Source organism: Phyllobates terribilis, unplaced genomic scaffold (genome assembly GCF_046119375.1).
Source record: "Phyllobates terribilis strain yellow unplaced genomic scaffold, ASM4611937v1 Scaffold_5__5_contigs__length_657084704, whole genome shotgun sequence".
NCBI lineage: Eukaryota > Metazoa > Chordata > Amphibia > Anura > Dendrobatidae > Phyllobates > Phyllobates terribilis.
Genome location: NW_027362765.1, coordinates 559,236,565 through 559,260,522, shown reverse-complemented (window position 1 = coordinate 559,260,522; position 23,958 = coordinate 559,236,565).

The window sequence follows — 23,958 nt, the reverse complement described above, 5'->3', positions numbered from 1 at the left end:
AGTTAACAAAAACACAAACACCCAGAATAAAGTCCTTTAATTGAAATAAAGACACAATTCTTTATTGTTCTAAATTAAACCATACTTACCATCACGCCCATTCCAGCTGAAGCCAATGTCTTCTGCAATAAAAGTAAAATAATAAACCAACATCATCCTTACCTTCCCATGGTTCCCAGGATGGCTCCAGCTCTGCTACATCGAGATGACAGGCTGGTTCGCAGCAGAACGCTGCCATTCAGCTTGCCATGCCACAGACACTGAGAAGCGCAGGCATGCTTGTGCTCCTCAGTGACTGGCTGTGACGGCATCCAAATGAGCCGACTTCATGTCCAATGAATTCGGCTCACCTCATGCACGTCACTGACAGTGTGGGAGAATTGTCCTGCGCATGCGGTGAGCATGAGAGAATTCTCCTGCGCTCACGGCAAGCGCAAGCGCAGGAGGATTTTTCCAAGCTGTCAGTGACGTGCTTGAGGTGAGCTGAGTTCAATGAACACAAAAAGTTGTGTGTTTATTTCAATTAAAGGACTTTATTCTGGGTGCTGTGTTTTTTTAAAATACTTTACTAGAAATTCATGGCTGTCATGTCTAATATTGACGTGACCCCATGAATTTCGGGCTTAGGGCCAGCTGATAATACCAAGCTGGACCTAACCCCTTTATTACCCAGTGAGCCACCGCACAAAGGCCCTGGATGAGTTGGGTACAGCGCCAGAAGATGGTGCTTCTATGAACGTGCCATTTTCTGGGGTGGCTGCGGACTGCAATTTGCAGCGGGTGGTGCCCAGAAAGCTTGGGCCTCCCTGCACTGTGGATTCCAGCCCCCAGCTGCCTAGTTGTACCTGGCTGGACACAAAAATAGGGCGAAGCCCCACGTATATTTCTTTTTTAACTATTTCATGAAATAATTCGATGTAGCTGAGCTGGAGCCATCCTGGGAACCATGGAAAGGTAAGGATGATGTTGGTTTAGTATTTTACTTTTATTGCAGAAGACATTGGCTTCAGCTAGAATGGGCCTGATGGTAAGTATGGTTTAATTTAGAACAATAAAGAATTGTGTGTTTATTTCAATTAAAGGACTTTATTCTGGGTGTTTGTGTTTTTTTTTAACTTTGACTATGGGGTTAGTAATGAGGGTGTCTTATAGACGCCTCTCCATTACTAACCTGGGCTTGATGTCAGCTGGCATTATAAGCTGACATCAATCCCATCCTAATCCATGCTGGCGCCGCACATTTATTTGAATATTGCTTCTGGCAAGCACTATTATTGTTGGGCACATGCACATTTGTCTATGTCAGGCCGCTGGTCCCGTGCCAGCGCAGTGAGCCTGTGTGATTACCAGCTTCACTGCGCATGAGCTATGTTCCCCGAGTGTGCGCAGTGAAGCTGTGTAGTTCGCAGCTTCACTGCGCATGCGCTATGACGCTCTGTTTCCCACGCGTGCGCAGTGAGGCTGTGTAGATACCAACTTCACCGCTGCATATCTCGTATCTTGATGGTATGGTGTGGTATATGGGGTACAAAGATAGTAGGGCCATTCTTCATCAATGAAAACCTCAATGCCACTGGATATCTGAAATTGCTACATGATGATGTGTTGCCTTCTTTATGCACTGAAGATGGCACGTTCCCTAAGTTTTTTCAACAAGATTGTGCACCACCACATTATGAGTGTCAGGTCTGAGCATTGCAGCATGAACAGTTTCCTGGAAAGTGGATTGGTCGTCGTGGGCCAGTTGAATGACTACCAAGGTCTCCCGATCTCACCCCCTTAGACTTTTATCTTTGGGGTCATCTGAAGGCAATTGTCTATGCTGTGAAGATACGAGATGTGCAGCATCTGAAGCAATGGATACTGGAAGTCTGTGCTAGCATTTCTTCTGCGGTGCTGCAATCAGTGTGTCAAGAGTGGGGGAAGAGAGTTGAATTGACAATCCAACACAATGGGCAGCACTTTGAACACATTTTATAAGTGGTCTTATAAACTTGTAAATAACTCATGAAAAAATAAAGTTACGTTAAAACCAAGCACACCATTGTTTTTCTTATGAAATTCTCAATAATTTGATTTGTCACATGACCCTCTTCCCATTTAAAAAAAAAAAAGTTGGATCCAAAATGCCCTACTTCAAAATGGCCGCCATGGTCACCACCCATCTGGAAAAGTTTTCCCCCTCCCATATACTAATGTGCTACAAACACGAAGTTGATATCACCAACCATTCCCATTTAATTTAGGTGTATCCATATAAATGGCCCACCCTGTACAAAGCCTCACTGCGCACGCATGGGGAACATAGCGTATGCGCAGTGAAGCTTGTACTCACACAGTCTCACAGCGCAGGCGCCGGGAACAGAGTATCACAGCGCATGTGCAGTGAAGCTGCTAACTACACAGCTTCACTGCACATGCAGGGGGAACATAGCACGTACGCAGTGAAGCTAGTAATCACACAGCCCCAATGCACAGGCATGAGACCAGCGGCCTGACATGGACAAATGCACATGCGCCCCACAATAACAGCGCTTGATGGAAGCAATATTCAAATACATGGGCGGCGCCAGAACTGAGTGAATGCTGTGCCTGCCCATGACTGAATACGAGGATCCCACCCCTATGACTGAACGAGCAGGTATGATCTAAGTATATTAAAGGTTACAAAAACATTATAGTTGCACAAATTTGAATGAAAAAAGCCTCATCCATCATTTTCCACATGCACACAAAAGAGATCCTACAATAATGAGATTTCCAGGAATTGGACATGTTGCCCAATTGCCTTAGAAAGGTGATCGAAGGTGTTATTGCAACAAGACGTGAAATGGATGTTGTACAATGGGTAGGATTGGCTCCATAGATAGAAATGTGTTTACCTTTCATTTACTATATGCAGTGCGAGAGTACCTTTTAGATTGTCAAATATAATATTGCAATATCTCTTTTTATAATAAGGTATAATAGTAAATTCTTAACACAGCATGATTGATGTGATCACTTTTGAACTGATACCTTGTGGCTAAAGGAACATTGTATACCCAACTGTTCTTGTTGTCAAAAATACGGAAAGGCTGACTTAGAAAGATCATGATTCAGCATCAGGAGGTGGGAGGTGCCCATGTTGCTGCATCAACACGTTGCTAACAGTACACTTGCACGATTGGCAGGTATCACCATGACTAGCATCAGACCTATTCATTAGAATGCATAAAAGAGAATAACAGAGTATTATTCAATACTCTAAACTGTCCCTTGATGTCTGTCCTACAAAATTAACCTACCCTTAAAATTATAGACTGTTCATGTCTTTGTCAGTGGGCAAACTTGCAAAAACAACAACGGATCAAATACTTATTTCCCCCACTGTACTTAAATCCTACCTGCTCCTTCAATCATAGGGGTGGGATCCTCGTATTCAGTCATGGGCGGGCGCAGCCTTCAGTCAGTGCTGGCACCACCCATGTATTGTATGAATATTGCTTCCGGCAAGCGCTATTATTGTGGGGCGCATGCACATTTGTCTATGTCAGGCCGCTGGTCCCGCGCCTGCGCAGTGGGGCTGTGTGATTACCAGTTTCACTATGCACGAGCTATGTTCCCCGGGCGTGCGCAGCGAAGCCGTGTAGTTCGAAGCTTCACACGTGCGCAGTGAGGCTGTGTAGGAATATTTTTGTGGGTGCAAGTGAAATTGTGTTTCCTTCGCTGGTCAATTACCATAGTAAATGACACATTTTTTAAATTAACTTACATGTCAGTATAATGTACTGGTAAACAGTATACAGTGTTATTAGTATGTGGAGAAATGTCATTATTTCACATCTGCATCATAATATTTTCTGATGTATTAAAAAATGTAAAAATATAGAAATACAAGTCAGACACTTTTTTCAATTTACAAAAGTAATGCAAAGTCACATTTCATGCAGATTACTTTTCTGAACATAGTAAAATGAAAACTGCTGAGTGCACTTGAACAGACCTTCATTTTTATGATGTGTTTGACAATTCACCTCTAATCTAAACTAAAATACTTCTTAGTAATCTCCAAAATCTCAGCTCTTCTATTTATTAGGATATGACAAGTTTTAGGGACTACGAACAGGATAAGCAAACATTTTCTTTTTTTTATTTCCGCTGAGCATATTAAAACAGCATGCTTTTAGGTAAAAAAAATAAATATACCGGTATATAACATCTTATTTTCCATCCTGTTAAGTTAGCAATAGCAATATACCAATTCCTTTAGCCTGCAAAAGTTATGTGTTGTTTTAAAGATAGTTAGATAACATGAAGAGATACTAAAATCTTTGTATTTTCTGCATATGCTTATAAATCGATCACTCATAAAATATTGCTTTTATTAGAAATCTTTATATCATAAAAACAGGGCAATACACATATATATTCCTGCTAACTTAAGTCCAAATGGTATAGTATAAATAAAATAAATATAGTACTATGTAAAAATAAATACAAATTGAAATGCAAGTTTTACTCCAAAAATGTTACCTTGTAACACAGAATGTACGAGGGTCAGTCAATAAGTAATGCCTCCCATTTTTTTTCTCCTTTTAAATGGCAAGAAACTCAAATGCAATTACATAGGTTGAAAACCACAACATTAACGATTAATTTGTCACTTTTCAATATAATCTCCATCCATTCCCATAGTCTTGGTCCACCGTTTAACAAGGGCATGTATTCCAGCATGGTAAAAAGCATTCTTGGTACCCACCGTGCACAAACTTTTCTGTATCCCAGTTGTCCAATAATTTTTTACTGAGGCAGATAATGCCACACAATTCATCTGCAGTCACCCGGCGGTCACCATGAATGATGTCATCTACTCGCTGAATGTTGCTTGGAGTCACTGCGGTTACTGGCCTGCCACTCCGCATTTTCTCAGCCAACGGTGATGGCCCTTCAGCTGTGTTACAGCGACGAACCCATCGTCTAACAGTACTGACATCCACTGTTGCATCACCATACACATTTTTCAGTCTCTCATGAATTCGAATGGGCGTTTCACCTTCTTCATGCAAGAATTCAATCAGAGAACGTTGTCTAATATGAACATCGATGTCAGCCATTTTGCAAACGGATACAGTCCTGCCACCTGTTGGTGCAGGAAGTTGCAATTGCTGTGGATTGGAGAAGAAAGTTTGAGGAATTGTGCCAAATTTGAATATTTAACATAACTACCTTATTTAAGGAGAAAAAAAATAGGAGGCTTTACTTATTGACTGACCCTCGTACATTAACCAATTCTTTTTTTTATAGTTTTGTTTGCTCAAATGCTCATAGGCTGGGACTAGATATCGACTTTGGCACATGGATTTTTTTGTGAATTGCGTGTCACAGTCATAACAACTTGTGAGTCACAATGTGACCCCATTAACTTGCATTATGCTACGTTATTGCCGCACTACAGCACGATACTTTGCAGTGTGTGCTGTTGCCTTAAAGTTCATCTGTGCCTTAATTCAGGTAATCAGGGATCATTTCATAATCATTCACAGACAGCATCCTAGTAATGTGGAGTCACTTTTTTCACAATGCTTTTATTTTTTTCTTTAATACAGGCAATGTACAAGTTCTTTTACATACATAATTTCTAAAACATTTTTTTTCATTGAAGTTTCTCACAATGAAATATTTCATGCTCTCCAAATAAGGGTTTGTGCACATGGGGTCTTTATTAGGCATGAGCGAACATTTCAGTGTTCGGTTCGGAAAAGTTCACTGAACAAATTGATATTTGCCGAATTTATTCGCCGAATGTTTGTCGAACATTTCAGAATCCCATAGGAGTCAATGGGGGGACTAAAAAAATGCAAAGACAACACCTAGAAAAGGGACCAAAAGCTGCCAGAACACATCATATTAGGTGTAGACACCAGGGAAGTACCATCAATTGACCCAGAGTACAAGTAATATAATTATTATTACTGTGACAGCGACTTTTATTCAGTTGCGCTTTACATGTCAAAAGGGTTAACCAACTGGTACAACAGGAGAGAGGACCCTGCCTGTGAGGGCGCACTGTCACAAACGTGGTTTGTGGAACCACTGTGACATGGACTCCGGAAAGCCTGGACAGGCGTGAATAAGCGAGCACAGAACAGACAAATGGATGTGCAGCAGCTGGACCCTTAGGACAGACTACATGGTGCAGCAGGCAGAGTCTGTATCAGAGTGCAGCAGGCAAAGTCTATATCGGGAGTGCAGCATGCAGACTCTGTATGAGGAGTGCAGCAGGCAGAGTCTGTATCAATAGTGCAGCAGACAGATTAAATATCAGAGTGCAGCAGGCAGAGTCTGTATCAGGAATGCAGAAAGCAGAGTCTGTATCAGAAATCAGCTGGCAGTGTCTGTATCAGAGTGCAGCAGACAGAGTCTGTGTCAGAGTGCAGCAGGCAAAGTCTGTATCAGAAGTGCAACAGGCAGAGTCTGTATCAGGAATGCAGCAGGCAGAGTCTGTATCAGAGTGCAGCAGGCAGAGACTGTATCAGAGTGCAGCAGGCAGAGTCTGTATCAGGAGTGCAGCAGGCTGAGTCTGTATCAGAGTGCAGCAGGCAGAGTCTGTATCAGAGTGCAGCAGGCTGAGTCTCTATCAGAGTGCAGCAGGCAGAGTCTGTATCAGAGTGCAGCAGGCAGAGTCTGTATCAGAGTGCAGCAGGCAAAGTCTGCATCAGGAGTGCAACAGGCAGAGTCTGTATCAGGAATGCAGCAGGCAGAGTCTGTATCAGGAGTGCAGCAGGCAGAGTCTGTTTCAGAGTGCTGCAGGCAGAGTCTGTATCAGGAGTTCAGCAGACAGAGACTGTATCAAGACTACAGCAAGAAGAGTCTGTATCAGGAATGCAGCAGGCAGAGTCTGTATGAGAGTGCAGAAAGCAGAGCCTGTATAAGGAGGGCAGCAGGCAGTGTCTGTATCATAGTGCAACAGGCAGATTCTGTATCATAGTGCAGCAGGCAGAGTCTGTATCAGAGTGCAGCAGGCAGAGTCTGCATCAGGGGTGTAGCAGGCAGAGTCTGTATCAGGAGTGCAGCAGGCAGAGTCTGTATCAGAGTGCAGCAGGCAGAGTCTGTATCAGGTGGGCAGCAGGCAGCATATGAATCATAGTGCAGCAGGCAGAGTCTATATCATAGTGCAGCAGGTAGAGTCTGTATCATAGTGCAGCAGGGAGTGTCTGTATCAGGAATGCAGCATGCAGAGTCTGTATCAGCAGTGCAGCAGGCAGAGTCTGTATCAGGAGTGCAGCAGGCAGAGTCTGTATCAGGAAGGCAGCAGGCAGCATCTGTATCATAGTGCAGAAGGCAGAGTCTGTATCAGGAGTGCAGCAGGCTGAGTCTGTATCAGAGTGCAGCAGGCAGCGTTTGTATCATAGTGCAGCAGGCAGAGTCTGTATCAGAGTGCAGCAGGCAGAGTCTGTATCAGGAATGCAGCAGGCAGAGTCTGTATCAGGAGTGAAGTAAGCAGAGTCTGTATCAGGAAAGCAGCAGGCAGCGCCTGTATCATATTGCAGCAAGCAGAGTTTGTATCATAGTGCAGCAGGCAGAGTCTGTATCAGGAGTGCAGCAGGCAGAGTCTGTATCATAGTGCAGCAGGCAGTGTCTATATCAAAGTGCAGCAGGCATCTGTATAATAGTGCAGAAGGCAGAGTCTATATCATAGTGCAGCAGCCAGATTCTGTATCATAGTGCAGCAGGCAGAGTCTGTATCAGAGTGCAGCAGGCAGAGTCTGTATCAGAAATGCAGCATGCAGAGTATGTATCAGCAGTGCTGCAGGCAGAGTCTGTATCAGGAGTGCAGCAGGCAGAGTCTGTATCAGGAAGGCAGCAGGCAGCATCTGTATCGTAGTGCAGCAGGCAGAGTCTGTATCAGGAAGGCAGCAGGCAGCGTCTGTATCATAGTGCAGCAGGCAGAGTCTGTTTCATAGTGCAGCAGGCAGAGTCTGTATCATAGTGCAGCAGGCAGAGTCTGTATCAGAGTGCAGCAGGCAGAGTCTGTATCATATTGCAGCAGGCAGAGTCTGTATCAAGAGGGCTGCAGGCAGCGTCTGTATCATAGTGCAGCAGGCAGCGTCTATGTCATAGTGCAGCAGGTAGAGTCTGTATCATAGTGCAGCAGGGAGAGTCTGTATCAGAGTGCAGCAGGCAGAGTCTGTACCAGAAATGCAGCAGGCAGAGTCAGTATCAGCAGTGCAGCAGGCAGAGTCTGTATCAGGAGTGCAGCAGGCAGAGTCTGTATCAGGAAGGCAGCAGGCAGCATCTGTATCATAGTGCAGCAGGCAGAGTCTGTGTCAGGAAGGCAGCAGGCCGCGTCTGTATCATAGCTCTGCAGGCAGAGTCTATTTCATAGTGCAACAGGCAGAGTCTGTATCATAGTGCAACAGGCAGATTCTGTATCATAGTGCAGCAGGCAGAGTCTGTATCAGAGTGCAGCAGGCAGAGTCTGCATCAGGAGTGTAGCAGGCAGAGTCTGTATCAGGAGTGCAGCAGGCAGAGTCTGTATCAGAGTGCAGCAGGCAGAGTCTGTATCAGGTGGGCAGCAGGCAGCATCTGAATCATAGTGCAGCAGGCAGAGTCTATATGATAGTGCAGCAGGTAGAGTCTGTATCATAGTGCAGCAGGGAGTGTCTGTATCAGGAATGCAGCAGGCAGAGTCTGTATCAGCAGTGCAGCAGGCAGAGTCTGTATCAGGAGTGCAGCAGGCAGAGTCTGTATCAGGAAGGCAGCAGGCAGCATCTGTATCATAGTGCAGAAGGCAGAGTCTGTATCAGGAAGGCAGCAGGCAGCGTCTGTATCATAGTGCAGCAGGCAGAGTCTGTATCAGAGTGCAGCAGGCAGAGTCTGTATCAGGAATGCAGCAGGCAGAGTCTGTATCAGGAGTGAAGTAAGCAGAGTCTGTATCAGGAAAGCAGCAGGCAGCGCCTGTATCATATTGCAGCAGGCAGAGTTTGTATCATAGTGCAGCAGGCAGAGTCTGTATCAGGAGTGCAGCAGGCAGAGTCTGTATCATAGTGCAGCAGGCAGTGTCTATATCATAGTGCAGCAGGCAGAGTCTGTATCAGGAGTAGAGATGAGCGTTGTTCTACTCGAACTGTTCGCCAATCTCAAATTCGAGCTGTTTTGGGCGGTGTTCGAGCCGTTCGGCGAACACGAACAATTTGAGAAAAATTCGGCTGTTCGAGGTTATGTTCGATAACTGTTCGTGCACCAAAATCATAACTGGATTTTTTCTCAGTAATGATGAAAATTAATGTTAATACGCAGTTTGAGTGTACAGCGGGGTGGGGGGAGGGGCAGGGGATGGAACTCTGCAGGAACAATGAAGATCTCCATTTTTTTTTTTCTCTTTCCCGCATTTACAGTGGGGAGGTGCAATCTGTCAGCCTATCAGCAGCGCACACACGGAGCGAAGTGCTTTTTTTCACACAAGCAAGGGCATGTGTCATTGGCAGTGTATGTCACATGTCCTTGCCCTATAAGACCAAGCCATTTTCCCCGTCGCCACCATTTTCTCACTGCTGCAGCTGCGTGTTAGACGGCACCGCTGTTGCTGTGTGCGCTATACCTTGTTAATTTCAAGCCAATTTTCGCACAAATATACAGATAGCTTGGGAGTAGGGAATAGTTGTGATTGCAGTCCTTTTAAGGACTAGGTTACAGCATTTCCTACGACTTTTATCAGGGAGGTCTGTGCTCTTAAATAGATAGGTTGTGGGAGTAAAGACTAATTGTAATTGGAGTCCTTTTCAGGACTAGGTTACATGAGTTCCTATCAGTTTTTGCCAGGCAGGTCTGTGCCAGTGCTGTGCAAGTTTTTTTCAAAGCATTTGGCTGAATCTAGCAAAGCTAATCCTTTTTGGCCTATTGCAGAGTGTGTTAGTCAGTGGAGTAGCCTATCTGTGTTGCAAGATATACCACCTGTGTATAGAATACCAATTTTTTTACTGCACCTAGTGAAGTAAAATCTTTTGGGCATAGCATCATTCTATTAGTCCATCTATACTGACCTCCATCAGGTTGCAAATTAAAACTAATTTTTATCTGCATCTACAGTACCTCTGAAAAAATATTTGGGCTTCTAGCAGTGTGTGGGACTTGTTCTATTAGTCCATCAATACTGACCTCCATCAGGTTGCAAACTGAATATATTTTTTTCTGCATCTACCTCTGAAAAAATATTTGGCCTTCTAGTAGTGTGTCGGACTTTCTCTATTAGTTCATCTATACTGACCTCCATCAGGTTGCAAATTAAAACTAATTTTTATCTGCATCTACAGTACCTCTGAAAAAATATTTGGGCTTCTAGCTGTGGGTGGGACTTGTTGTATTAGTCCATCTATACTGACCTCCATCAGGTTGCAAACTGAATATATTTTTTTCTGCATCTACCTCTGAAAAAATATTTGGCCTTCTAGTAGTGTGTCGGACTTTCTCTATTAGTCCATCTATACTGACCTCCATCAGGTTGCAAATTAAAAATAATTTTTATCTGCATCTACAGTACCTCTGAAAAAATATTTGGGCTTCTAGCTATGTGCGGGACTTGTTGTATTAGTCCATCTATACTGACCTCCATCAGGTTGCAAACTGAATATATTTTTTTCTGCATCTACCTCTGAAAAAATATTTGGCCTTCTAGTAGTGTGTCGGACTTTCTCTATTAGTCCATCTATACTGACCTCCATCAGGTTGCAAACTGAATATATTTTTTTCTGCATCTACCTCTGAAAAAATATTTGGCCTTCTAGTAGTGTGTCGGACTTTCTCTATTAGTCCATCTATACTGACCTCCATCAGGTTGCAAACTGAATATAATTTTTTTCTGCATCTAGCTCTGAAAAAATATTTGGCCTTCTAGTAGTGTGTCGGACTTTCTCTATTAGTCCATCTATACTGACCTCCATCAGGTTGCAAATTAAAACTAATTTTTATCTGCATCTACAGTACCTCTGAAAAAATATTTGGGCTTCTAGCAGTGTGTGGGACTTGTTCTATTAGTCCATCTATACTGACCTCCATCAGGTTGCAAACTGAATATATTTTTTTCTGCATCTACCTCTGAAAAAATATTGGGCTTCTAGCTGTGTGTGGGTCTTGTTCTATTAATCCATCTATACTGACCTCCATCAGGTTGCAAACTGAATATAATTTTTTTCTGCATCTAGCTCTGAAAAAATATTTGGCCTTCTAGTAGTGTGTCGGACTTTCTCTATTAGTTCATCTATACTGACCTCCATCAGGTTGCAAATTAAAACTAATTTTTATCTGCATCTACAGTACCTCTGAAAAAATATTTGGGCTTCTAGCTGTGTGTGGGACTTGTTGTATTAGTCCATCTATACTGACCTCCATCAGGTTGCAAACTGAATATATTTTTTTCTGCATCTACCTCTGAAAAAATATTTGGCCTTCTAGTAGTGTGTCGGACTTTCTCTATTAGTCCATCTATACTGACCTCCATCAGGTTGCAAATTCAAAATAATTTTTTTCTGCATCTAACCCAGCCAATAGTTTTGGCCTAATACCAGTTTGGCCACTCAGCTCTGCTCGGTTACCATCCATTGTTTTTTTGTGCAAACAACTCCAGAGTTGTGAATTAGTTAACCACCAAAATGAGTGGAAAAAGGCCTGCTGCTGGTGGAAAGGGGAATAGGCGTGTTGGTAAGGGGAAAAAAGGTTGTGTCCGTGGGGTAGGTGTTAAAGCAACAGTAACATCTGCAGAAGAAAGACCATCTTCCAGCCAAACTAAAATGTCTACTTCTTTTAGCGGACAATGTGATAAGATCCCTTTCTTACGGCCACGCCAATCGCTACAAATTCCAGATGAGGCACAAAAACAGCAGGTGCTTCAACGGATATCAAGTGCTCCTTTAAGTGGGCTCTCCTCCACATCAACTTCAACATCACAAATACTCCAGTCCTCAAAGGTGTCACCCAAATCGCACTTGCTTCCTCACAACTCCCAAATCTCCAGCTGCCCGTCTGAGTATGAGGTAGAACAGATGGTTGAGTCTGCAGAGCTGTTTACTCATACTATAGCCTGGGAATCAGAGGTCGACTCCAGCGCTTCTGTGAATCCAGACGAGGAAATGATCTGCACTGATGCCCAGAATCTTTATGAGTCGGATCCAGGACCAGACGCAGAAGGTTCTGACCATAATGTAGACCCTCATTCCCAAACTGTAACTCCTGTTGGTGGAGACAATGAGGAAGACGATGATAAGACTCAAATACCTGATTGGAGCGACAACTTTAGTTTTTTGTCAGGGCAGGAACAGGTTGGCTCTGAGGACGACGGGTGTGATAACGCACAGGGTGATGATGATGAGGTCGGAGATCCCACTTACTGTCAACCCACAGTCAGCCAAGAGATGAGGTCAGCAGAGGAGGTGGAGGAAGATGCTAGTGACGACGAGGTCAGGTTGCGCCTTCCTGGACAGAGACGTAGTACTGGAAGCATGTCAACAACTGCATCCTCAAACACAACTCTGCCTCTCACCACAAGTCGTGGTGGCTCTTCAGGTCGCATGGGTGCTAAGCCTTGCATAGCCTGGGCATTTTTTCAGATCGATAAAGATGACCCAACTCGTGTTATCTTTAACATTTGTCAGCAAAAGCTAAGTAGAGGCCAAAAAATACATAGTTTGAGTACTTCATGCATGAACCGGCACATGGACATGAAGCATAAGTTGCAGTGGGAAGCTCAGTGTGCTACAATGCGGCCTAGCCGGCCGGGCCAACCACCGCCTGCCATATCTTGTGCATCCTCGGCCTCTTCATCCTCTGTGACTGGGGGGACAGCAGTCACACCTGTTTTGGGGCGCAGACCTACCACCTCTTTACCCGCAACAGCCAGCGTGATTGGCAGGTCATTATTTTCTTTGGAGGTGGTAACACCAGCTGGTGTTGAGCGCTGTCCGACATCGATAGCACCACCTTTGGATGAAGGCAACCTAACATGTCCGCCTGCATCTTCCTCACAGACCGGCAGTTTGCCGGGGACACCCTTATCAACCCCGTCTAAGCACAATAGCCAGCCCTCGGTCCCTCAGATGTGGACAAGTAAAAGACCATTTCCTCCTAGCCATGAGAAAGCTAAGAGGTTGAATTTCACCATCTGCAAGCTCTTGGCTACAGAAATGCTGCCTTTCCGCCTGGTGGACACAGAGGATTTTCGAGACCTTATGTCCGTCGCAGTGCCCCAGTACCAGATGCCCAGTCGGCACTACTTCTCAAAGGAAGGTGTGCCTGCGCTCCACCAGCATGTCGCACACAACATCACCGCTTCTTTGAGAAACTCTGTGTGTGACAGGGTGCATTTCACCACAGACACTTGGACGAGTAGGCATGGACAGGGGCGTTACATGTCGCTGACTGGGCACTGGGTAACTATGGTGACAGCAGGACAAGGGGCTGCTGTCCAAGTCTTGCCGTCCCCACGAGTTGTGCATCAATCCTCTTTATGTCAAAGTTCCTCCACTGCTTCTGCCTCCTCAACCTCCTCTCGGTCTTCCACCTGCACCCAAAGCCTGTCTGGTCATGCCACAAGCTTTCTAACTGCGCAGAAGGGATCCTGCACACCTCCTTACTATGCTGGCAGTAGGGCTCAACGTCATCAGGCGGTTTTTACATTGAAATGTCTGGGAAATGTGAGTCACACAGCTGAGGAGTTGTGGTCAGCTCTGGAGAACCAATTTCATGAATGGTTGTCTCCACTGGACCTGAAACCAGGGAAGGCCGTGTGCGACAATGCTGCAAACCTGGGTGCGGCCCTTCGCCGGGGCAATGTCACACACGTGCCTTGTATGGCTCACGTGTTGAACCTGGTTGTCCAGCAATTTTTAGCCCACTATCCCAGACTAGATGGCCTTCTGCAGAGGGCACGGTCGCTGTGTGCTCACTTCCGCCGTTCGCATCCCGCAGCTCAGCGACTTACATCTCTACAGAAGTCGTTGGGCCTGCCACTTCACCGGCTAAAATGCGATGTGCCTACCCGGTGGAATTCAACTCTGCACATGTTGCAGCGACTGTGGCAGCACCGACAAGCCCTGGTGCAATACGTTCTGACGTAGAGCCTGGGCCAACGAGATTCAGAGGTGGGGCAAATCACGCTGGAGGAGTGGTCTCAGATCAGGGACCTATGCACCCTTCTGCACAGTTTTGAAATGGCGACGAAGATGTTTAGTGCTGACGATGCCATTATCAGCATGACTATTCCGGTGATTTACATGCTGGAGCACATGTTAAACAGAATTTGGAGTCAGGTGGTGGCACAAGAGGAGGTGGAGGAAGTAGAGGAGGAGGAGTTGTATGCGGAAGGGCTTACAGCTGCAAGGTCCAGAAGGTCGGCAGCACCAAGGCGGCAGGCATGTGAGGGTGGGGGAGATGGTTTTACCAGGGCGCATGGTAGCAGCCAAACTAGTGAGGAAGGTGCAGGAGCCCAGGAAGAAGTGGAGGACGAACTGATGGAAGACTCATCAGATGAGGGAGACCTTGATCACATTTCTGTTGTGCGAGGTTGGGGGGAGAGAACAGAGGAAGGAAGCATGATTGTTACCTCGCCACCAACACAACAGGGACTTGGTGCTCCTGGATGCGCAACACACATGAGTGCCTTCTTGCTGCACTACCTGCAACATGACCCTCGAATTTTGAGAATTAGAAATAATCCTGACTACTGGGTTGCCACACTGTTAGATCCCCGGTACAAAAGTAAATTTGCAGAAATTATTCCTGCCATAGAAAGGGATGCACGCATGCAGGAGTATCAGCAGAGACTGTTGCAGAATCTTACATGTGCTTTTCCACAAAATACCAGTGGTGCACGTAGTGAATCTCACAGTTCCAACTTGCCAACCGTGGGACCGTCAAGTGTTCAGCACTCAAACCGTAACAGAACCACAGTATCTGCTGGTAACATCAATTTTGCGGAATCATTTCACCACTTTTTTAGCCCATCCTTTGCAAGGCCACAGGAGACAAGAAGTCTGACACATAGTCAACGCCTAGAGACGATGGTACAGGAGTATCTCCAAGTAAACATTGAAGCCACGACTGTGTCACTGGACCCTTGCTCTTTTTGGGCTTCCAATCTGGATAAATGGCCGGAGCTAGCCACTTATGCCTTGGAGATCTTGTCATGCCCCGCAGCCAGCGTTCTGTCTGAACGTGTGTTCAGCGCTGCTGGTGGTGTGCTGACAGATAAGCGCACGCGGCTCTCCACTGATAATGTAGACAGACTCACGTTCATAAAGATGAACAAATCATGGATCCGAAACAACTTTTCTACCCCTGTGTCATCCTGGGGAGAGTAAAAGCTTGATGATTGGTTAAAATCACCCTACCAAACGTTTTAAGCTTTCAAATTACTAATCATGTTTATCTGTATCTTGACTGGAAAATAATTTGGGCTTTGTAGCAGTGTGCAGCACTGATCCTATTAGGCCATCTATAATATGCTCCACCAGATTTAAAATTAAAAATAATTTTTAGCTGCATCTAGCCCGGAAAATAATTTTGGGGCTCCGAGATGCGCAAGACACATAAGTGCCTTCTTGCTGCACTACCTGCAGCATGACCCTCATATTGTCAGAATTCGAAGTAATCATGACTACTGGGTTGCCACACTCTTAGATCCCCCAAACTTTTCGATCAACCTTTTCATTTTAATAAAGACCAAAAAAATGGTCATTTTTGAAATTATAAGCATTAGCAGGTTGTTAGAAACTGAAATCAAACAGTTTTCAACTCAAAACTTTATTCTAGGTGATGTTACATTTTCACATAGGACCCCTTGTTCGAAAGGAGCTTCTGAACTCTCTCGTCCATTGAATTTGTCAGGTTTTGGATGGTTTCTGCTTCAATTGTTTTGCATGAGGACAGAATACCCTCCCAGAGCTGTTGCTTAGATGTGAACTGCCTCCCGCCATCATAGACACTCCTTTTAATGATGCTCCAAAGGTTCTGAATGGGGTAGAGGTCAGGGGAGCATGGGGGTCACACCATAAGTTTGTCCCCTTTTATGCCCATATCAGCCAGAGATGCAGATGTTTTATGTGCAGCATGAGATGGTGCATTATCATGCAGAAAAATGATCTTGCTGTGAAATACACGGTTCTTCTTCTTGAACCATGGCAGGAAGTGCTGTTTGAGAAAATCCACATACATTATGGAGTTCATCTTTAGCGCCTTCAGGGATCCTAAAGGGGCCGACAATCTCTCTCCCCATGATTCCAGCCCAAAACATTACTCCACCTCCTCCTTGTTGGCGCTGTAGCCGTGTTTGCGTGGGGTGTCCATCAACCAGCCATCCTCCACTCCATCCATCTGGACCATCGAGCGCTGCACGGCACTCATCCGTGAACAAAACAGTTTTGAAATCAGTCTTCATGTAATGTTTGGCCCACTGGAGCCGTTTCTGCTTGTGTGAAGTGGATAGAGGAGGTCGACAGGATGGCGTATGCAAAGCTGCAAACCTCTGAAGGACCCTGCATCTTGTTGTTCGGGGGACGTTGGAGGCACAAGCAGCTTCAAAAACTTGTCTTCTGCTATGACAAGGCTTTTTTGCCGCTGCTCTTTCAACCTGACGTAATTGCCTGTAGGAAAGAGTCCTCAATTTGCCCTTATCAGCACGCACACGTGTGTACTGTGAATCAGCTACATACTTCTTGATTGCCAAGACACTTCATCCTGATCATCGCACAATGTTGATTGAAGTCATGCCTTGACCTAAACACTCCACAATTTGTTGCTTCTCAGCAGCCGACACATCCTTTTTCTTTCCCATTTTGGCAGAAAATGTAGGCTGCTTAATAATGTGAGAGAGCCTTCTTAAGTAGTCTTGCCTTTCATTGGACACACCTGCCAAACTAATTAGCACAGGTGTCTGCAATTGCTTACAGTGATATAAAGAGCCCTGACAAACATCACCATCAATGAGTTTAACTGACAAACAAACAAATTCTTCCCTTATCACTCCTAAACACTTTTTGCATAATAATTTGGAACGCAGTGTACATGTGCTTTTCCACAAAACATAAGCGGTTCACGTAGTGAATCTTACAGTTCTAACTTGCCAACCGTGGTCTGTATGGAATTGTTCAATAAAGGGCCCAAAATTAAGATAACATAGATGGGAGAGGTCTCTATGAATAGGAATTCCTAAGTATTTGATACCCTGTGAGGGCCAGGCAAAGGGAAAGTTGGACTGGATGGAATCCTATATGGATTTGGGGAGGGAGACATCGAGGGCCTCAGACTTCGCTGCATTGATTTTAAAATTTTACCATGTAACAAAGTGATCTATTTCAGCCATAACAGCATGGATGGATATATGTGATTGAGTGATATATACTAGGACATCATCAGCAAATAGAGAGCACTTGTACTCGGTGCCTCCCACCTCAATCCACCTAATATTGGGGTTATGGCGAATTGATGAGAGCAGGTGCTCCGTCACTAGGATGTATAAGAGAGGGGACAGAGGACATCCCTGCCTTGTCCCATTGGTGATTGTGAAAGGTGATGAAAATGTTCTGACGCACCCCCTGGGCCTTGGGACACCCGGAGCCGGACCCTTTTTGGTGGATGCTGGTGGTTGTAGTCTTCGTGGCGGCGACCCGGTTCCGTGGCTCAGGGCGGTCAAACCAGTGGCGGAACTATTTATGTGGTTTTGATGTTTAAATGTCCGACTACGCCACCCGTGGATTGCGGTCAGAGTGAACCGCCGCTACAGGGCAGACCGCTGAGGCTGGTGTTGTGGGTGCAGCAGAGCGTAGCATAACTCCCCACGGGAGGAGTATAGCCTCAGGGCAGTGTATGCGGAGGATGGGGGTGATGGTGCAGGGCAGCAGCAGTAACGACACGGAGTCAGTGATGCAGTCCAGGGCCTTTACTCACAGTTCTTATTATCCAGACCACGTCTGCAGGAAACGGCTGCCCACGTCGTACTGTGCTCACCAGGTGAGGGGCTCAGACAACTCCCAGATAACTTTGGAGCACTTCACAGGACCCCCTTTGTGTGTCCTTTGTCTGGCCTTTCTTACCAACACTTCTGTCCGGCTGCCTCGGGCCTCCTCTTGGTAAACTTGGCGCCAGTTTCCCTGACCCTATGTGGTGCCTTCCTAGCGGGTGTAGCGAGGGGCTGCGCCACATAAAATGTCAGAGCCTCCGGTTTCTAGCAGAGGGTCGTTTCCTGCCTCCACTAGTTCGGGGACCGGTCTCCCCCTTTGGCCTGACCCCTCCACGTAGGTGGATTCGGGCGTGCGGTGGCGACTCGCCCGTCCGCACCCCTGGGATCCCTTCATTCCTCGTTCCTGGAGCCTTCTCCGCTCCTCTTCCTTCCTTCTCCCTCTTCCAGGCCTGGGCCTCTGTTACTAGGCCCGCCTCCGGAGCAGAGCTCATGCAGAGCCCCTGCTCCCTGCCACTTCTGCTCAGACTTCTCTGCACTGAACTAAGATGGTGCCCACCTTTTATACTCCCTTCTCAATGCACCCAGGAACTGCTTCCTCCCTGCTCCTGCACTACAGGGTTCCCCTTCCTCAGTGTTCCCTCCCCCCACTCCAGCCAGGGACAGGGACTCTCGTGCCCATCTCAGGGGCATATTGGTCACCCTGCCCCACGGCAATGTGGTGTAATGCATGCAGGTGTCGGGTCCTGATCCACACTCCATCCTTACCTGAGAGTGAGATATCACACCTCTGGGTGAGGTGCAATACGTCTGTAGCAACCGAGCCCTCGGGGTGCTACAGTTCCATTTATCTTCAGCCTAGTTGACGTATTGCGATACAGGGCCGTGATTTTGGCTATAAAAGGGTCCCCTAGACCCCTACCCCAAGCTTTTTAAGAGAATCATATATGGCGTGCCAGGAGACTCTATGGAATGCTTTCTCAGCATCCAACGAGAGTATCTAATTACAAATTTTTAACTGCATCTAGCCCAGGAAATACTTTGTGCCTAGTAGCAGTGTCTGCTAGTCAGCGGATTATCCCGGCTGTTAAGCAAGCTACACCACCTGTAGTTTAGACACTTAATTTTTTCAAAGGAAATGCTTCGGGACCATGGGATACTCAGTGAAGAGCATCAGGAGGCACCCCAAGGCATAGGGGCTGGGACTGGCAGTAGGATGCCTTGCGGTGGACAGCCGAGCTCGATCCTTATAAAAGCTTTTTAACTGCAGCAGCTTTAGTGGACGCTACTGGAGCTGGAATTACGCGCCTGCTGGCATGAGACTTGCCCTCCAATAGATCCTTGTAAATGGATTTAAAGTGTATTCATTCAAATTAGAGAGACAATTTAAATTAAAAAGCTTAGAGCTGCCTCCACCACAGGGGGGCTCGCTCGACCCACCAGCGGACAGGCACCAGTATTGGGAGAGGGGGGCTGGCCATCAGGGTTCACCGCGGCTCTGGCACAAACCCGGCGACACGGAGGTGGCACGGGCAGGAGCGGACTGGCCGTGTCGGCTTCTCACTTTTTGGATTTTAGAAGGGCATGACATGCCTATATCTGTGTCTCCCCCTCCTTTTACTCCTCCACCTCTTTTATTTTCGCATGACTATATGTACTTGTCACTTTTCCATGTGTTAGTTGTGTCTTCTGAGCAGTTTGTCAGCTTTTGGACACCTTTGAAGGTGTTTTCTATGTGTTTCTATGTGTTTTTGTTTGCCTGCCATTGGTTTTAACGGTGTTCGAAGGTGTTCGACGAACAGTTCGACGAACAGTTCGGCAAACACACGGGTGTTCGACGAACCGAACCGAACTCGAACACTACGGGGGTGGCTCAACACTAATCAGGAGGGCAGCAGGCAGCATCTGTATAATAGTGCAGAAGGCAGAGTCTATATCATAGTGCAGCAGCCAGAATCTGTATCATAGTGCAGCAGGCAGAGTCTGTATCAGGAGGGCAGCAGGTAGCATCTGTATAAAAGTGCAGCAGGCAGAGTCTATATCATAGTGCAGCAGCCAGAGTCTGTATCATAGTGCAGCAGGGAGAGTCTGTATCAGAGTGCAGCAGGCAAAGTCTGTATCAGGAATGCAGCAGGCAGAGTCTGCATCAGCAGCGCAACAGGCAGAGTCTGTATCAGGAGTGCAGCAAGCAGAGTCTGTATCAGGAAGGCAGCAGGCAGCGTCTGTATCATAGTGCAGCAGGCAGAGTCTGTTTCATAGTGCAGCAGGCAGAGTCTGTATCATAGTGCAGCAGGCAGAGTCTATATCAGAGTGCAGCAGGCAGAGTCTGTATCAGGAATGCAGCAGGCAGGGTCTGTATCTGGAGTGCAGCAGGCAGAGTCTGTATCATATTGCAGCAGGCAGAGTCTGTATCAAGAGGGCTGCAGGCAGCGTCTGTATCATAGTGCAGCAGGCAGCGTCTATGTCATAGTGCAGCAGGTAGAGTCTGTATCATAGTGCAGCAGGGAGAGTCTGTATCAGAGTGCAGCAGGCAGAGTCTGTATCAGGAATGCAGCAGGCAGAGTCAGTATCAGCAGTGCAGCAGGCAGAGTCTGTATCAGGAGTGCAGCAGGCAGAGTCTGTATCAGGAAGGCAGCAGGCAGCATCTGTATCATAGTGCAGCAGGCAGAGTCTGTGTCAGGAAGGCAGCAGGCCGCATCTGTATCATAGTTCTGCAGGCAGAGTCTATTTCATAGTGCAACAGGCAGAGTCTGTATCATAGTGCAGCAGGCAGAGTCGGTATCAGAGTGCAGCAGGCAGAGTCTGTATCAGAAATGCAGAAGGCAGAGTCTGTATCAGGAGTGCAGCAGGCAGAGTCTGTATCATAGTGCAGCAGGCAGAGTCTATATCATAGTGCAGCAGGTAGAGTCTGTATAATAGTGCAGCAGGGAGAGTCTGTATCAGGGTGCAGCAGGCAGAGTCTGTATCAGGAATGCAGCATGCAGAGTCTCTATCAGCAGTGCAGCAGGCAGAGTCTGTATCAGGAGTGCAGCAGGCAGAGTCTGTATCAGGACGGCAGCAGGCAGCATATGTATCATAGTGCAGCAGGCAGAGTCTGTATCAGGAAGGCAGCAGGCAGCGTCTGTATCATAGTGCAGCAGGCAGTGTCTATATCATAGTGCAGCAGGCAGAGTCTGTATCAGGAATGCAGCAGGCAGAGTCTGTATCAGGAGAGCAGCAGGCAGAGTCTTTATCAGGAAAGCAGCAGGCAGCGCCTGTATCATAGTGCAGCAGGCAGAGTTTGTATCATAGTGCAGCAGGCAGAGTCTGCATCAGGAGTGCAGCAGGCAGTGTGTGTATCATAGTGCAACAGGCAGAGTCTGTATCAGGAGGGCAGCAGGTAGCATCTGTATAAAAGTGCAGCAGGCAGAGTCTATATCATAGTGCAGCAGCCAGAGTCTGTATCATAGTGCAGCAGGCAGAGTCTGTATCAGAGTGCAGCAGGCAAAGTCTGTATCAGGAATGCAGCAGGCAGAGTCTGCATCAGCAGCGCAACAGGCAGAGTCTGTATCAGGAGTGCAGCAAGCAGAGTCTGTATCAGGAAGGCAGCAGGCAGCATCTGTATCATAGTGCAGCAGGCAGAGTCTATTTAATAGTGCAGCAAGCAGAGTCTGTATCATAGCGCAGCAGGCAGAGTCTGTATCAGAGTGCAGCAGGCAAAGTCTGTATCAGGAATGCAGCAGGGAGAATCTTTATCAGGAGTGCAGCAGGCAGAGTCTTTATCAGGAAGGCAGCAGGCAGCGCCCGTATCATAGTGCAGCAGGCAGAGTTTGTATCAGGAGTGCAGCAGGCAGAGTCTGTATCATAGTGTAGCAGGCAGAGTCTATATCATAGTGCAGCAGCCAGAGTCTGTATCAGGAGTGCAGCAGGCAGAGTCTTTATTAGGAGTTCCACAGGCAGAGTCTGTATCATTGTGCAGCAGGCAGAGTCTGTATCCGTAGTGCAGCAGGCACAGTCTGTTTCATAGTGCAGCAGGCAGAGTCTGTATCAGAGTGCAGCAGGCAGAGTCTGTATCAGTAATGCAGCAGGCAGAGTCTGTATCAGGAGAGCAGCAAGCAGAGTATGTATCAGGAAGGCAGCAGGCAGCGACAGTATCAAAGTGCAGCAGGCACAGTTTGTATCATAGTGCAGCAGGCAGATTCTGTATCAGGAGTGCAGCAGGCAGTGTCTGTATCATAGAGCAGCAGGCAGAGTCTGTATCTGGAGGGCAGCAGGCAGAGTCTATATTATAGGGAAGCAGACAGAGTCTTTATCATAGTGCAGCAGGGAGAGTCCGTATCAGAGTGCAGCAGGCAGAGTCTGTATCAGGAATGCAGCAGGCAGAGTATGTATCAGTAGTGCAGCAGGCAGAGTCTGTATCTGGAATGCAGCAGGCAGTGTCTGTATCAGGAGTGCAGCAGGCAGAGTCTGTATCAGGAAGGCAGCAGGCAGCGCCTGTATCATAGTGCAACAGGCAGAGTTTGTATCATAGTGCAGCAGGCAGAGTCTGTATCAGGAGTGCAGCAGGCTGTGTCTGTATCAGAGTGAAGCAGGCAGAGTCTGTATCAGGAGTGCTGCAGGCAGAGTCTGTATCATAGTGCAGCAGGCAGAGTCTGTATCAGGAGTGCAGCAGGCAGAGTATGTATCAGTAGTGCAGCAGGCAGAGTCTGTATCAGGAGGGGAGAAGGCAGAGTCTGTATCTTAGTGCAGCAGGCAGATTCTGTATCAGAAGTGCAGCAGGCAGTGTCTGAATCAGAGTGCAGCAGGCGGAGTCTGTATCAGGAGTGCAGCAGGCAGAGTCTGTATCATAGTGCAGCAGGCAGAGTCTGTATCAGGTGTGCAGCAGGCAGAGTCTGTATCATAGTGTAGTAGGCAGAGTCTATATCATAGTGCAGCAGCCAGAGTCTGTATCATAGTGCAGCAGGCAGAGTCTGTATCAGAGTGCAGCAGGCAGAGTCTGTATCAGGAATGCAGCAGGCAGAGTCTGCATCAGCAGCGCAGCAGGCAGAGTCTGTATCAGGAGTGCAGCAAGCAGAGTCTGTATCAGGAAGGCAGCAGGCAGCGTCTGTATCATAGTGCAGCAGGCAGAGTCTATTTCATAGTGCAGCAAGCAGAGTCTGTATCATAGTGCAGCAGGCAGAGTCTGTATCAGAGTGCAGCAGGCAAAGTCTGTATCAGGAATGTAGCAGGCAGAGTCTTTATCAGGAAGGCAGCAGGCAGCGCCCGTATCATAGTGCAGCAGGCAGAGTTTGTAGCATAGTGCAGCAGGCAGAGTCTGTGTCATAGTGCAACATGCAGTGTCTCTATGAGAGTGCAGCAGGCAGAGTCTGTATCAGAAGTGCTGCAGGCAGAGTCTGTATCATAGTGCAGCAGGCAGAGGCTGTATCAGGAGAGCAGCAGGCAGAGTATGTATGAGAGTGCAGCAGGCAGAGTCTGCATCAGGACTGCTTCAGGCAGAGTCTGTATCATAGTGCAGCAGTCAGAGTCTGTATCAGAAGTGCAGCAGGCATAGTCTGTATCAGGAGTGCAGCAGGCAGAGTCTTTATTAGGAGTGCCACAGGCAGAGTCTGTATCATTGTGCAGCAGGCAGAGTCTGTATCAGTAGTGCAGCACGCACAGTCTGTTTCATAGTGCAGCAGGCAGAGTCTGTAACAGAGTGCAGCAGGCAGAGTCTGTATCAGTAATGCAGCAGGCAGAGTCTGTATCAGGAGAGCAGCAAGCAGAGTCTGTATCAGGAAGGCAGCAGGCAGCGACAGTATCATAGTGCAGCAGGCAGAGTTTGTATCATAGTGCAGCAGGCAGATTCTGTATCAGGAGTGCAGCAGGCAGTGTCTGTATCATAGAGCAGCAGGCAGAGTCTGTATCTGGAGGGCAGCCGGCAGCGTCTGTATAATAGTGCAGCAGGCAGAGTCTATATTATAGGGAAGCAGACAGAGTCTTTATCATAGTGCAGCAGGGAGAGTCTGTATCAGAGTGCAGCAGGCAGAGTCTGTATCAGGAATGCAGCAGGCAGA